This window comes from Lutjanus erythropterus, chromosome 12 (assembly GCF_056507025.1).
Source record: "Lutjanus erythropterus isolate fLutEry1 chromosome 12, fLutEry1.hap2, whole genome shotgun sequence".
Lineage (NCBI taxonomy): Eukaryota > Metazoa > Chordata > Actinopteri > Lutjaniformes > Lutjanidae > Lutjanus > Lutjanus erythropterus.
Genome location: NC_139328.1, coordinates 26,134,690 through 26,151,710, shown reverse-complemented (window position 1 = coordinate 26,151,710; position 17,021 = coordinate 26,134,690). Strand labels below are relative to the sequence as shown.

Here is a 17,021-nt window from a genome sequence, read left to right as displayed (position 1 = left end):
ACCATGGAAAAAAGGCAGACCAGACCAAACCCCAGTTGCACCCGATCTGTATTCAGATACATTATCCAGATAATAAATTATCTGATCCTGTCTTAGCATTTGCACCTGCTATTTTTAATGCATTCTTGTTATCCTCATTGAAATTGGATCTAAGTCGTCCAGCTCAAAATCTGAGCATTAGTAATGTGAGATGGTGGTAAATCAGCCCCAGACACCCTTAAATAAGCGCAGAGTTTTTTGAGTTGCTTAGTTATGGAAAACTTGCTAAACCTTGTGAAACACAAACACGTATTTGTAATCATTTGCCTCCCCTTGTAAGTTTGGCAAATGTAATACATTAAGTTATTCCTTGTTTAGGATAAAAAAAATATTGTGTTAGTTGGTCCTCGTGTGCTGCAGTATCAGCGTGTAGGCTACTTAGTGACTAGATAAATTATATGCCTTGTTAACAGCAGATCAGCTGCACAGATGAGTTCACCACACACTGTCAAACAGTAATTTTTTGCTTGTCATTCATTTCTGTATTGCATTTATTTTTCACGCAGCTCTGTTGAATAACGGATCTTTTGGAGCTTTCATTGGCACAGAACAGATGTATAATCAGCAATCAGAGACAGTGTCTCTTTGATGCTTTCTTCTTGCTCACTCTCTAAATTTGAACAACAGCCTTTTTTTTATTTTAGCTAAATCTATTACGTATGAACGGATGCCAACACGTTGTATGCAGTGTTTAGAACTACCTGAGAAGCCAGGCTACCTCCAGATGTCAGTCAGATCTGATCGTGACACCTTTGGACCTTAAATTAAAATGCATTTATTCCTCCTTAATAACGTGTTCAGACACAGATCACATTTTAATACCTGCTTTAAGCAGGGTACAGAAGTATACAAAAGTATGTGGACAGGGGTGTCCCACATGAAAGTATGAAAAAAATATTTTCTAAAGGTGCAGTTCATGCATTTTACACACACACACACACACACACACACACACACACACACACACACACACACACACACACACACAACATTTCAGATCCATATTGATATCTTGCATTGCTCACTGTTTTATGTTTGATAGAAGATCTTGGCACTTGAGCCTAGCTAGCTGAGTAGCTGAGGTTTTCTGGAAGGACGCTAGAGCTGCAAATATTAGTAGATTAATCAATCAGAAGAAATCATTTTTCAACTGTTTCGATTTACTTGATTAATTGTTTAAATACTTTTTTCAAGCAAAAAATTAAACTTGAGGATATGCTGCTTTTCTTTGTCATTTATGACAGTAGATGAGTATTTAGGTTTTGGACTGTCTGTTAGACAAAGACACTATGATTGTGAGCAATTTTTTAAGTTTTTTTAAAAACATTTTTATAGACTAAACATTTAATTGATTAAGTGTGAAAATAACTGGCAGGTTAATCTATAATAACCATTAGTTGCAGCCCTGAAAGACAGATTATTGTTTAAATTTCTTTCTTTTTTTTTTTTTTTTTTACTTTCTGAAGAACTAAATTCCCTTCCTCTCATTCTTTTCTCTCGTTTTGTCACTCACTGTTTGGAGTACATCCTTCGTAATTGTACTTCAAATCAATGAATAACAAAGTAACAAAATAAAAAAAGTAAGCAGCATCTCAAGAAAAATATCTGACATACTGATGTTTGGCACCCACTTCTCCATCCCTGCCACCTCTCTCTTTCAATCTGAAACTCTCTCCCTCTTGGTTTTCAACTCGTAGCATTGCTATTCTCCACCAGCTCTGTGGGAAATAGACTGCTGAGCGTCTGCACTCGCCTATTGATTCAAGAGTTAGTCTGCACCGATGACGGCACGCCATTCACCATGCTTATCAAAGTGGCAGCAGCGAGCTCTGAGAGAGAAACGGCTGGAAAAGAAAGGGAGGAGGAGGGAAGTAAGGAGAATGAGGGAGAGAGAGGTTGTGAGGGTGGAGGAGGAGGAGGAGGAGGAAGGGTGGAATGGAGGGTCTATTGAGTTGATCAATACCTAGCTGCAAACAGGAGCCAATTATGGCCAATCGAAGCTCTGTTGTAAGAAAGAGAGGGGGGAAAAGCAGAGAAAATCCCTCCATCACAGCCTGCCAGATAGAGGAATGGAAAAAAACAAGTCGGCGAGTCACAACCTGCAACAAAACATCCATCATCACCCCATACGGTGTTTATTATAGTTTTATCATACGCTGTAAAATAAGAATATTAGCATACTACATCACAGCTGACAGGTTAAAAATACAAAAAAAAAAGAAAAGTTAGTTTCTCAAGAGTGCAGAGGAGACGATTTGTTTTCTTGTGGGCTGTGAGGAAATTTTGAACAGGCCTGCAGGTTTGAGCGCTGGGTGTGTTTTGCAGACGGAGAAATGAATTCTCATTTTCTCATTGATGCCTGCGTATATTTGGAATGAAGATAACGTGGAAGTTTATTGATCCCTGTGGGGAAATTAAGTTGTTGCAGCAGCAAAGGTAATGGGGAAAAATTGCATGCAATAAAACCAATAAAACCTAAACAGTCGAACAGTAAAACCGAACATAAATTATTGTAGGGTTGTATAAGTTTATGCACCTGACAATCCAGCGTGTGAAACGTCAACTTAAACACAAATGTAAGCAGTTTAAGATGATTCTTTTTGCATTGGTTTGCATCTGTCTTTGTCTTGGCACCACATATCCTTAACTTAGTTGTATTTAAAAAAAAAAAAAAAAAAATGTGGAAACATAGTGCAACGAACAGCAACAGCTGTTTTTTTTTTTTTTTGTCTCCTGCATGTCAAAAACGGAACTAAGGCAGCATTATGGCAACTCTGAGGGGACACACCACCATAAATACAGATGGCTTTTGAATCACAACGCTATGATGGTAAAAGGTTCAGTGGTTGATGATTGTCAGCCATCACAGCGTACGATGGCATTGTCCATCAGCCCAACCCTAGTTTGTGAACACCAATGTCTTTTTGAATTATATGGTAGGTTTTTGTTATCAGATTTTAAGAATAGAAAGATGGCATTTTATTCTGTTTGTCTGTATTTGGAAATAAGTGTCTCTGTGCATTGACCTACTTCTATCTCTTTTGTAATCCATGTGCATTAATGTCTATTTACCTCCTGGATAGGAATGCAACCAAATCCAAATAAGCCATATCTACTCTTGTGTAAGTTGAGAGTGATGAAAAACTGCAGTTAAATTCTTTATATATGAACACATTCTTGGCCAATAAAGCCAATGCTGATTCATCTTAGTAAGGTTAACACTCTAACACTATTCTAATATGAGCAAAAGCTGTAGTGAGAAGTGTCAGGTTACCTCCTTCAGAGGTCTGCACCTGAATGCAAATACATTATTCAAGAAAGCACAAATGATGTGATGGAAACAGATATTTCTTCTCCCCAAAGTTGCTTGTTATTATTCATGAAAAAAGCATTGGAATTTAACTGAAGGATATCTCTGATATATATTTACTGTATTTTTTAATACAAAGCAGAATCTTTAATTTGATAAATTATCCCCTAGTTAAAAGAGTGATGCTGGTGGGGGTCAGTGCATAAAACTTACTGTATGAGGATGTAGAAATATGTTTCATAATCAATTATATGCCAATATGAAATCAACTCAGTGCATTGAAGGCACAACAGTTGTGTTGCCAATAAATATTAGGTTAGAAAATACAACATTTGCCCAACGTTACTGTGACTTCTGGTCTAAAACATGCCCACTTCAAGTCCTCTATCTGAATACAGATACAGAGACTAATGATTTTGTTGGTGAGACACATACTGATACAGATACAGATGCAGATAATCCACCTCTACTCCATTAGAGAGCCTTGCAGAATAAAGAAAGAAAGAGAAAAAACATCATAGTGGCCTGGTGTGAGGGAGACCATCCCTGTTTGGCATTAAAGGGAAACACAATTGTGTTAAAGGAGAAGTGTGTGATTTCCAGCGGCATTTAACGTTCAAACCTTAGATTGCAACTAAGAGGATTTACCCCGACACCGCCCCTCTCTCACCAAGAGTATGGTGGCCGTCAGCGGACAAAATGGTGAGCGAAAGCTATCTCACAACAAACTACAATTATGTGTGTAGGATGAATTACCTGTCCAGCAGAAAAGAGGCAAACTCGGCGTTACTGTGAAAACGTTTGTCCTCCATCAGCGATTTCCATCGTGTAAACGCTGTGCCGATGTTGATTCGTGTTTTTGCCATTTCCTGTCACGCTAGCGTTTACTTTCTTCGCGTCTCCACTTCTTGGATGATGGGGATTCACTGTCCGCTGCTTTTTGTTCTGGTACAGTGTATGTATTATCCTCCATTTGTCAAAACTGTGCCAGTCAAGGTTCACAATGCTAAATGGTCTGCCAGCAATCACCCGCGTCTATCCTCCCCGTCTACTTCCGTGTTTACGCTGCAGCATCTACGTAAGGTCGCCATGGGCTTCCCAAGACTCACTGTTAGTGCAGTTTGTCCGCTCTGCGCTGCCGTAGACAGCGCAGGATGATGATCTCCGTAAGTCGACCCGACAGTATGTAACTATAAATGGCTATTTCTAAAGTAACGGGAACATATAGATTATGAGTTTACGTTGATTGATAATAATAAATAACATACTTATATATAATATATCTCATTTATGTACATAAATTCCTGTAATTATTACACACTGGTCCTTTAAGGAACTGATCAGTTATTGCAAATCTGTATACAGTTCAGATTTTGGGGAGAAAGGCCCTGCTGTTGAGGGAAATCTCGAAAAATCTGAGTAGTGAACAAATCCTTCCTTAATAACATACATTCATGTATGGCAAAACAACCAGTCACAAGAACAGCTTCTTCCCATAAACGACCACTCTGATGAACAGTTAAATCAGTCATGCAGTGTCCAGTGTAACCCTCTTAACAACAAAACATTGATTATAGATTACATTTTTACAGATCATAATTTTACAGTTTAAATGCAGCATCCTGTTTTCAACACACACATATCATTGTTCAGTGAGACTGTCAATGTAATCCTGCACACTACAGTATATAGACATGTATATGTGTATATATAATCATCCATTCCCTCCATTTCTGTCCATTTCCTTTGTACTATTTCTAACATTTGTTTACAGCTACAAATAATTGACTGATATATTGAGTTTCATTATTGCCTTGTGTACGTACAGTGACAGTCGTGTTTACTCTTTGACTTGATTTATTTAGCTTTCTTTTTCTTGTTAAGGACATTGAGAGCAGAAAAATCTAGATGCATGTGTACACATGCTTGGTCAATAAAGCTAATTCTGATTCATGAACAATAAATCTTAGTGAGGTCAACACTAGCAAAAGCTGTAGTGAGAAGTATCAGCTAATAAAGGCTGCTATTTAAACCTATGTTAGTATGACTGAACACCACCAGTCAGCTGATTGAAGCATGAATGAAGCAGTTCATCCACTGCACAGGAGCAATGCTCCATATCTGCCCGTTTTTCTGAATTTAGCATTAAGACTGTTAACTTTTTTGGAATCAGCGACCAAGCGACTATATTTGAACGATACGTGATACGTATTTGATTGGCACTGCCCAGTTTGGTGATTTGGTCTTAGTTTCATGAGCCTGGGGCGTTGCACTGGATGAGCTCACTGAGAATGACAGTCACACCTCAGCTCTGCCCTAAAGCATACCCTGCTTTATGGTTTATTTTAATTTTTTTTAAATGGGACCACAATTTATGAACTTATTTAAAACTAGGGATTAAAATCATAAACTCATTAAGAGACTGTTCATGGAGGTTGTAAATCAGGTGAGAAATAGGATCATTTTGCCATAAGGGTACATATAATCAAACCTCCTTTTGAAACTGGAGGAGTCGTCCCCTGCTGGCCATTAGAAAAAAAAAGCAGGTTTAAGGCACTCACACATTCACTTTTCAGACCTGAAAGCTCTGTCCACTACAAAGTAGCATGCCAAACCATTTCTAGTATATAAAAGTTTATGTAGAGGAAGAAATCAAGAGAAATTACTCAGTCCAACACAGGTTTATCTGTATGTATCTGAAACAGGCACACTGACGTTTTGACAGTGTCACTTTTATTTAACATTTTATATTTGCATTTAATTTAGATTCATCTGTAGGGCTGTACCAAATAGTATAATAGTCTTTTTTTTCTTGTTTGTTTGTGTGTGAAGTGTGATGTGGGTAAGGTTGAGAAACCAGGCAGACTACGCAGCATCACAGTCTCTTATGGGGTTGGTCACTGCAGCAGTCAAAGTGTCGTCCTTCAGCAGCCTTCATGTCCAATTGTCTCTGAGTGAATCAGTACATCTCCTGCTGTTCATTCTTCGTGGGTCATTCATGATTCGTGACCACACTTCCAAATTTCTTACGTATCATGTTTCTGAGAAGTAGAGGCAGTAATTCGCCTTTCTCATCGCTGCTTTTTCGGTCTTTGGAATTCAGGACAGCAAATGCATTGAAGCTTCAGTAAGCATATTGATGTGATGTGTTTAGTGGAAATATCTGCTTTTCTAGCTCTAAGTGCAGGCAATTTACAAAATAAAGGAAACACTAAATCAGGGGAAATGCAAAATACACGTGCAAGACATGTCAGTTTGTTAGCAAGATATCTGAAAACAGTTTTATCTTGAACTTCTCGGAGAGAAACTCATCGGTTTAAGAATCACTTAATTCAGTTATAGTTTTGTTTACGTATCTGCAACGTGACAAGTGTAGCAAACAAGGTGATTTGACGACAAGTGACAGGAAAACATGCAAAGGATCATGTCTTTCTCTCTGTTTTGACCCTGGTAGGCTAGACTTTTTGTTTATTTGTTTGTTTTTAAATCCCCTCAAATTACAAATCATGCCCCCGAGCTACTAATTTGTGCATCTAGTTTATGTGTAGATTGTGACATAATTCCTGTTCTTCATCTGCCTTGTCCCCTCTCCCTTATGGAGGACAGCTTTATGTCTTTGCTGAGTCATAAAGAGCTTTGCTTTAATGATCTGGATGACATCTACATTATCATCAGATTTTCCACAACAAAATGATTTGTTAGCCTGTAAGTATCTTTGTTTAAAAGAAAACTGTGCTATTTAAGTAAAATTACATGCATAGGCACATTTTAAATTATATCTCTCAATCATTACCCAACGTAAAGACTCCACCCTCCACCCTTACCTTTCTTTTATCTAATTATTTTGCTGTGCTCCAACCACAGGAAGGTGTTTTACAGGAAAATACAAATTGTCTCAAAGGATCAGTGTGTCAGATTTAGTTGCATCCAGCAGTGAACTTGAAGATTACAAAACACTTTGCCTCACCATCCCCTTCCAGGCCTATAGGAGAGTCTATGGTGGCCCTGCAACTGGTGAAAAAGGCAAAAGACCCTATCTAAAGCCTGTGTTAAGTTTGTCCATTCTGGGCTACTGTAGAAAAATGGCATTTTGACATGTTACCCTCCATGAAAGGAGGCCTTTGCCCTTAGTAGAAGAACAGCCATCTTGTGTCTTTTTTTCCCAGGTCCGCCCTTCTGTGCTATGATTGGCTACTACTACTGTGCTTTGATTAGCTCTGATCAGCTGTGAGCATGAGTGTAGACTGGCACTTAGGAGAGGTTTAGCAAGGCTAAAACAGGGTCAAAAACCACCCAGGAGACTGGTCTTTATGTCTAGTGTGAGGCTAAATGTAACTTTTAACTTCAGTTTTCAGTCACAGTTTGGTTAGGTTTAGGCTCAAAAACTACATGGATAGGTTTAGGCACAAAAGCTACTTATTTTAACCATAAACCATGTTTTTTTTTTTCCCTTAACCTAACCAAAGTAGTTTTCCTGCTTAAACTTACAATGTCACTGGGGAAATAAAAACTAGCCAATGGCTCAGTAGTAGCCAATCACTTCCCCCAAATCTGACTGATGCCTTTAATTAAGCAACTTGAGTTTATGAGTTACTAAATTCAGGGAACAATTAATTAAAAAATGTTCCAATCCAATTCTGGTATGTAGGTATTGTTGGTATCAGCTGGATTGATCAACACTGTGTTTATTTGTTTTCACTCATTACAGTTTTAACAACAGAAGTAAAATGTCTTTACTATTCCAATTTGCTAAACCAAAAGATACAATGATAATCTGTTCAATACAAATACACAACATCAACAATTTTACCATACTTATACACTTATTTCCCACTTTATTAGGTACACTTAAACAGCCTAATGCAATCAATACAACAGCTCTGCCATGTTCTTCTTTAAGTTTTCTTGAAACAGTCGGTTAGAATTCTCCTTTTTTTATTACTGGTGTCATTGTGGGTGGTGCTGTCATATTGAACTGCATTATTCTGAAAGTATAATATAATAAATATAAAGCAGAATTATCACCTCTCCGACAGTGTCAACAAAAACTCGGTTTATAAGCTTCATAAAAGAAGAATTCATGGCAGAGCTATTGTATTGGATTGCATTAGATTATAACAGAGTACCTAATAAAGTGGCCACTGAGTGCAAATCCCAAGCACATTAAATGATACACAGTCCGTTTCAGGCCCAGCAGTGCTTTTGTTGGATCAGGAGATAAACATGTTGTTTGGGTCTCATTGCTCACACAGTGACTATTCAGTGACTTTGATAGATTACAAGCCTTCATTAAAATCTCAAACATTCTCATTTGAGTTCTTTATAAAGGTTCATACGACCTGCTGCTGCTTGTTAAATGACTTCAGGCTCCCTCCATTTTCCTCCAGTCTGACCGCCGCTGCCTCACGCGGCTTCACGATTGAGTACGGCCTCATCGAGGCCACAGCGAACTCAGCACTGTTGTTTCCACACTGAGACTTGCGTCCAATTAAGAGAGTGTGTGTGTGTGTGTGTTTGGAGGGAGGTAGGAGATAAGGTTGCCGTGGCAGCAACCAGATTATAATTGTCCTGGAGTGGCACTAATCCCCCTCCACCCCGGCCGGCTCGTTTTGTTCACCGCAAATCAAGGCGCTTCCAATCTGTCTGAAAGAGCGATTTCACAAATAGAGGGAGGCAGGGAGGAGGGAGGAAGCTAATGAAACAAACAAAACAAAACAAAACAAAACAAAAAAAAAAACAGACGATGGTCCTTTCCATCACCACTTAACACACTACACAAGAATACAGGCAGGCACAAACACTCACATTTACACATATACACACTAGTTTGTTGCTTCAGATTGATTGAAGATTCAGATTTTGTTCCTGCATGCATTATGAGCTTGAGCAGACATGTAAAAGTTCAAAGCGTACTGCCTACTGGCAGAGTACAACAGAAACTGAATATAATAATCCATGTTTTCATTACTTTATAATCTCTTGAAAATAAGAATCATTGTGTTTTTGTTGCCTTAAAATGAGCCCTTTATATCTACATTAGGCCCAGGGTACTGGGCACTGATGTGTTTCAACAATAGTCCAGAATAGCCAAATCAAACTCTGGCTCTATTAAAGGTTAAAGGTTATATAAGCATGTAAGACATTCATTGTCACTAGATGTCACATTAGAGCACCAGCAACTCAGACCCAAAGAAATAGCTGTTATACTGCTGTCCTCAACGTCGCAAGACTCTAGTGACAAAAACATTCATTTTGCCTGTAATTTAATTGTCTTGGTTCATGTTTCCATTGTTCCAACAACCACCAACTCTGGTTAGGTGGAAATAAAGCCTTAATTCACAGAGTTAGATGTGAAAATATTGTCTCTGAATGTTGTGTTTCCCCGCTGTATATTATTCAACTTGGTAAGGCCCCATTTGTTTGATCTGCTGAGCAACCTTATTCTATGTAACGTAGTTATTAGCATCCTGCTAATGCCAGCTACCTAAAACATCAAGTAAATTATACTTTGGAAGTTCAATGCTTTGAACTGCTGTCTGAGTATTTTCTCACTGTTAGACTCATCTGAATTAAATTTTGTGTTTAATTGACAGGGAAATTAGCTGCCAGGAACATCTGTACTGTGGGCACCACAAACAGTAATAGTTTTGTTTACATTACTCTCTGGAATACTCTTGAAGGATGCGTTCAGTGTGGTGCCATGTGGTCACAACAAACTGGTTGTGCACAGATGTCTGCACAGAGCCTTCTTGTACAACCTCTGATGATGGAAGTTACATTATACAAACCCTTCTGGACCCTCGCACATTTGTGGGCGCAGAAAGTATAATACCAGCTTTAGTGTCTTGGAGAAGGTCAACAGTTACAAGGAGGGACTAATACTACAAGGAATATTCATATTTTGTTTTTATCTTAAGAAAAATCACCTCCTGCTTCTTTTTAAGTAACACACAACTTACTGTAAGTTTCCATGGGAAAATGTAAACACAGGTTTGTTTCCTCTGACTTCAAGGAGCATCTGATGGTAGGCATTAAGAACAATTATGCAGAAATATATTCTTGTGCATAATCTTGTGTATGTAGGTCACGAATCATCAGTATTAAATTTAGATTGATTCATAAACACTCATTGTAGTTGGTTTAATGTTCAGAATATTATATACATATATATACACCATAAATATGGTGGATTTTTCAGCACATATGTGTACTAGTAAAGAGACAGCTGGACAGATATTTATATTTGTCTTCAAGTCCGTTTCCTCATTTGATAACTATAAAGCTACACTGGTTTACATATAACCTTCTGTTAAGAAGAACAGAGTCTAAAATCTAAAGTTTAAGTTTGAAGTTTAAAATTTAATTGATTTTGCGATTCTTCTTTTCTCATTTTAACCATGACTACAACCTCTAAATTTACCACAGCTTCAGTTACTGCTCTAGTTGCCTGTAATGTCAACTCTAACTTAAACTGTTTTACTTGTTTAAACATAACTGTGAGCTAATCCTTTAATGCAACAAACAGATAGAAACAGTCCGTCCAATTTGCGCTTTTGTCACATTATCCAGCGCATGGTGGAGGAATGTAATCTCCACGTAATCCGCATCCACAACAGATAATCTGGATTTTCGAGTTCATCCTCATTTCACAATATTGCAGGAGGGGTTGTTGAATAGAACCCCTCACCCTGGCAGCGTTGTTTGTTGTCCTGCTCTGCCCACTGAGCCACAATGAACGGCTTTCATGATTTCACTGAGAATATATTCCTGTCTGTGGTTGCTGTGGTTGGAGGAGAGCAGAGTGATAGCATCGCTCGTAATGACACAGTATTGTTGTTTGCTGCCTGCCCAGGTGCCTGAAAACAGAGCTGGATTTGAAAGGGAATATTCATGAAGCACACACACTCACACGCACTGGATCAAGGTTGTCTGTTCACCATGGTGCCCTGTTCTACCTTTAATTTTCATCACAAAGAGGAAAATAAATCAGAAGATCAGAACAAAGGCATGACTATGAGCTTGTATACATACATGCATATAGTACCTGCATGTGTGAGTGTAAGGGTGCACCTGAGTGTGTGTATACGTCTACGTGTGTGTGTGTTTGTGTGCATACACACTTGTGCATCCATCTGCATCTCCTGCCATAGATATTCAAATGGCTCCCTGTGAAAAATTGAATCGAGAGGCTGTTGAAGTGCTGGCTCTTCTTTTTCTCTCTGGCCGAGACACGGCGCCCGAATGGCCTTTGATATGGTAATGTCAGCTCACTGCGGGGGCCCTTAGGACCAGATGCATGCTGGGATATGTCCCAGGTGTCAGTCATAGTGTGTGGCCTACCTGGCTGCAGAGGACAATTTGCTTACCAATAGAAATGGAGGTCAGCATATATTTTTGGTCACATTTATTTATTAGGCTAATATATGACTAGATTTCAATTAAATTTGGCTTAAAGCTGTTGAACAAGCAAAAATTGTATTTTGTTTAGATTGAGGAAAAAACTAATTTGTAATTTTTTTTAACATATCCTCATCTTTTTTTTTCTTACTGTAGTTATAAATTATTTTGATTTTGCAGATTGCACAGCTTTAGTGGTGGTATAAGGTCTCTAGTTAGAGCAGTTTGCTGCGTCAGTATTGACCTTTCATCAGGAAATATTGAACAGTAACTGACAGAGGTTCCACCCTGACTGCAGCTGAAAAAAAAAAACCTGCACTTTTCTCTTTGCAGAATTAATTTATATTTAGTTGGTTATGTTTTTGTTTAATCATCATGGCAAATTGTTGACATGTTTCTTTACATCATTATTATTAGTTATGTGAAATTTGCAGTTATTTTGCATGTTATGTCAACAAAAATAGAGAACGCCATGAGGAAATCTATGTGCTGCATCTGTGTCTGTCTCCTTCAAAGTGAGTGACAGAGTGCCCCCACCCCCCTGAAAGTGTATGGTAAATGCACTTACGTAGGTCCTATGGCAAACATGTAATCAATAAAGTTCCATCTATTAGGACTACATGAGCTGAATTGGGTGTTTTTGATTGGGATCCCCCAGGACTCCAGTACAGCACTGATTGAAAACAGAAAAAGAAAAAAATGGTGTGAAGTCATAAGGAACAAATTCAAAGTCAAAAAAAAAAAAAAAAAAAAAAAAAGGAAGGACGGACGGACGGACGGAATTCAGCACTTGTGAGATATGACAAAAATTATACCTCTGGGATCTGTGGGAACCTCATCGGATTGAGGTTAAATCTCACACTGAGTTGCACACAGCAAGTTTATATGATGGGCGTTCCCTCATAAAATAATAGCTTCACTGGAGAGTTTCAGGGGACTGTGATTGTGTTTATGTTTTTCCACCATGGCCCCTGTTTTCACCAGAGTGAAACTTCACTGATGTAGTCTGCGAGATAACACTCAGCCACCAGTGGTCAGCTGGTAGTCAGTAAACTAGAAAAATTATCTTGCTAATGGTAGTGCTAGCTTGGCTACTCGTGTTGGTCTGTGGAGGTCGTAGTGGTCCACTGATAGTCTATCTAGTGTTGCAAAAGCACAAGTTCTGTGACTTACAATTTTAAAATCTTATATGGTGACAGATGTTTTCATACACAAAGGATGAGACGTTGATGTCTGAGAACATTTTGACATTTTGTAGCCTTACTGACAACGAACGTTGGTTTCTTTAAACCAGGACTTCTCATAGTCTTGACCAAGGTGTGCGGAAAGTCAATCCAGCCCAAGCCCATACCTTTTACCTTGTGTGTGGCTTATTTAATCTATTTTCAAGTTATTTGTGTTGTCATGGCAATATTAACTGCTTGTGTATTGTTGCTGCCAAGTTCAGGCATTAGCCTTACACCAGAGAATTCACTATGGACTCCTAAATCAGCTCTATTTTCTCTAGTACACGTTTTCAACAACTTGTAACGTAAATATGTCTGAGTCAGAGATAGATGGACTAACTGTTTGAGTCAAGTCTGTCTCAGTTTCATGCTGAAGCATCTGAAGCTAATGAATTACTTTTTGAACGTATGTTGCTTAAGTTAAGTTGCTTAAGTTAAGTTTAAATGTATTTAGTTATTGCCATTCATTTCAGAACTCTGACCAAATAAAAATCAGATGCAGACCTTTGAGTAATAAATTTGAGGACTACCATAACTACCATAACCTTACCAAGTAGTTTTTGTTGCTTAAACCTAGCAAAACCTTAATCATGGAGGTGGTAGATAATAAAACACTCATGTTAGTTGTTTTTGAACAGCCAGATTGGAAAGAAATAATAATTTTCCTTATATGATTGTTGAGGCATGAACACTTGTTGCTTCAGTAGCCTGTGAGTGATGTCATAGATCATGTTTCAAACTGTGCACATACTTTTTTTTAAGCACAGTAAAAATAAAAGTAAAGTGTCATTTCCTCGTTATCCATGTTTGTCCCTGCACTGTAGCATATCTGTGTTCAGCTTCATACCTGGTCTGGATTCTCCCCTCTGCTGTACTTACAGCTCACATTGTTCTCCAAGCTGCACTTGAGCAGACCGGCCGGCTGCTTACAGGGACTCTGGACACCCGCTGGGCTTTCTGGCAAACAGCATGACACTACAGACAGCTGGCATACAAGGCTCACACCCTCTCCCCTATTTTCCCCAGGCGCTAAATGGGCTGTTAGGTACAGTTGAGGTCACCCAGAAAAAAAAAAAGAGGTAGGAAAATGAAAGCCCAGAATTTCAATACACCTCGACAGTCTGGATCTCTTGTTCGCTCAAACAAAATGCACTCCCGAGAGGCTCTGCTGCAGCAAACAAGGTGCCGCCGTGTGTAATGACAACAGCATCAAGCTTGATATTATGCACCTGTAGACTCAGTCTAATGTCCTGAATACTGAGCTGTAATTTAGACTGGACGACACACTGCAACACTGTTGTCTGCACACATCATTGAGCAAATGGCCTGATACTCTGAAATGGCCTGTCTTATTAACTACGTCTCACGCCTGATTAGCCAGTGGCATCTCGGTATGATGGTAGTTGGCTGTGTTGTCCAATCACTCGTTAACATAAACAGTATCAGCAAGTGAGGAAGAAGAGCAGGATGTGTGTGCATGTTTATCAAGAGACAAAAACACAAACAAACTACAAAAAACAAACAAAACAGTCCACAATCCCAAACCATACCTAGTTACATTACTTTCTTTTGCCAAGCTAGCTCTATTAAAGATGTCTTAGAGACCCCAAAATGTCCACACCTAGACATTAAATCTTCTGTATTTAAAGTCAAGATTAAATGAAAAAGGCCTTTTACCCTTTTAGATCACATCAGAGTTTCCTTGGTGGAAAGATAGCTTTACTTGTTGCTAAAGTAGTTACCATAAAGTCTGCGTGAAGTAAAGTCAGAGCCTTTCTTGTAAACACATTATACACATACATAGAAAATAGAAAATACTTGTGACTGTTTGTCATGATTTCTGTGTGTCAGGATATTTTGGGTGGACCTAAAATATAGTTTGATGTAATCGAACCATGGTCCCCTAACACTACATAAGCCCTGCGAACTAACTCAGCAGCAACACTGCCACCCACCACCTTCCCCAACAGGAGGAGGAAAGTTGATTCTCAGACGAATTGATAGGTCACCGTCCTCTGGCTCTGGTGGCAAACATGATTGGACAAGTCCAGTAAAGCTGCTAGACGGAGCAGTTTTAGACCTAATTTTTCTTGGTGATTTTTTTTTTTTTAAATCATCAAATTTAGCTGGGTGTTTGATACCATGTTTCTGTGGCATGACAAACTCAGAACACATATTTATTATTGCTTAACACAGACTTTAACCACTAACTGTAGTACTGTTGGCTAGTTAACTCAAACCATACAGCTAAGTTAGGCGACTCAGCCTTTGGAGTACCGGGAGCCAAACCCGGCAAGAAAACCTCCAAAGGACACTCTCCTTTCTGTTTCATGTAGAAACAGAAAATGAGAAATCATGGTTTGATAGGCAGCCAGCTTACAACTTGGTGGTGTTTGACCATCAACAGCTTGCTTAGCTGTTGTAACTTCATACAGTACTCCAATACTCTGAACTGATTCCTGAATGTAGTTTGGCAAAAGACAGTTCTCAACTCAAGGCCCACTTACTAGCTTCTTTTTGGAGCCATTTAAATAGATTTTCAGATTTCAGATTGAGTTTTTGAGATGACAGGTTTTCATATTTTGTCAAACATTGGAATATAATATAGCTTCAAAGAAAAGGTATAAATCATGTTTGTGATACTGTCAGATAAAATTGTTTTACCAACTTTATAGCAAGTTAAGAGTTCATGGGGGTTAAAAAATAAACCTTTTTTCTTAACAAAATTTAAAATAAGAATGTGTTTGCCTGACAAAACAGAACCAGATAAAGAAAAAAAACATTCACAAAGTACGTTTGAACAAATTGGTTGGTTGTTATTTGTGTGTTGTTGCTATGTTCTTCTTCATCTGCACATCTGCCTTCCCCAAATCCCTTCTCCTCCCGGTGATGGGCACAGCAGCACCACACACTGCGTGGCATCTGCAGCTAAAGGTTTTCGTTAGCTGGGAGGCTGGCTGCCCGTCTGCCGGGCCCACCAGACACTGACAGGCAGGCTTGGAGACACCATTACCCAAGCACGGCACTCCCCAGGTGGGCACAGAGAGGACTGTCAGGGCCCGCAGGCTCAGCCGTAATTACCCCCTCCCACCACAGCAACCATTACAAGCTACCCAGAATGTCTCCCTCCCTCCATGGGGTTAGCAGAATGCATCAGGGGCCTGGCTGATGAACACTGCAGCTCTGCAGCTGACAGAGTGCGATGGTGGACGGATCTGTTTATACAGCTGTGGTGTGGGTGTGTGTGCGGGCAGCATGCCTATGGGAATGCAAAATGCATGCATGTACGTAATCACATACACTTCAATCACACAGCCTTCATGAGCAGGTACAGGAATACATTTAAAGCATGAATAGAAATATACAATTTCCATAAATAAGCAGTCTTTTGTGGTGCTGAAGTCGATACATCAATTTCATTGGTCGACATTTTGATGACTGATTAATTGTTTGTCATTTATTCAATCAATGGCTGGTTCCAGTCTCTCAAATATGAGGATTTGCTTGCCTTTCTGTATTTCATATCATTGTAAACTGAGTAGGTTATGTGTGGATTTTGGACTGTTGATTGAACAAAATATGGACATGAGCTTGGACTTCGGCAACTGCCATTTATACCTTTTTCTGTCATCTTCTGTCACAAGCGAAATAAAAAAATCACCAGATCAATCAGTGAGGGAATAATCAATATATAGAGAACCGTTGACTGCAGTTATATTTTATTGTGTTTGTTTCAGGTCAAGCCTGTGGTTGAATAGTCAAAAAATTCCTTGAATGAAAAGAAATTGAGAACCTCTGACCTAAACAATTTGGTCATTTAGCTTACTTTAAAGTCTTTCCAGTTTATATTTAATTTATTGTCAGTCAGGTGTCACATCAACCATATTGCCTCTTGCAGCAGCTAGTTCAGTTAGCTATGTTACACAGATATACACACAGTTAAAAGGTGTAAATATTTAGCACTAACTCACAAACCTGCCAACTCTTGGATTTGTTTAATATTTTAGGGTTATCGTCTGATACCCACTCCTTTAGTCTTTTTTCTCCTG

General features: G+C 38.9%; 1 protein-coding gene across 1 annotated transcript in view; it reads left to right on the top strand.

Moving 5' to 3' along the window:
- Positions 1 to 17,021, top strand: part of LOC146318071 (receptor-type tyrosine-protein phosphatase N2-like) — a 299,017-nt gene that overhangs the window by 168,218 nt on the left and 113,778 nt on the right. The gene's annotated exons all lie outside the window — the stretch shown is intronic.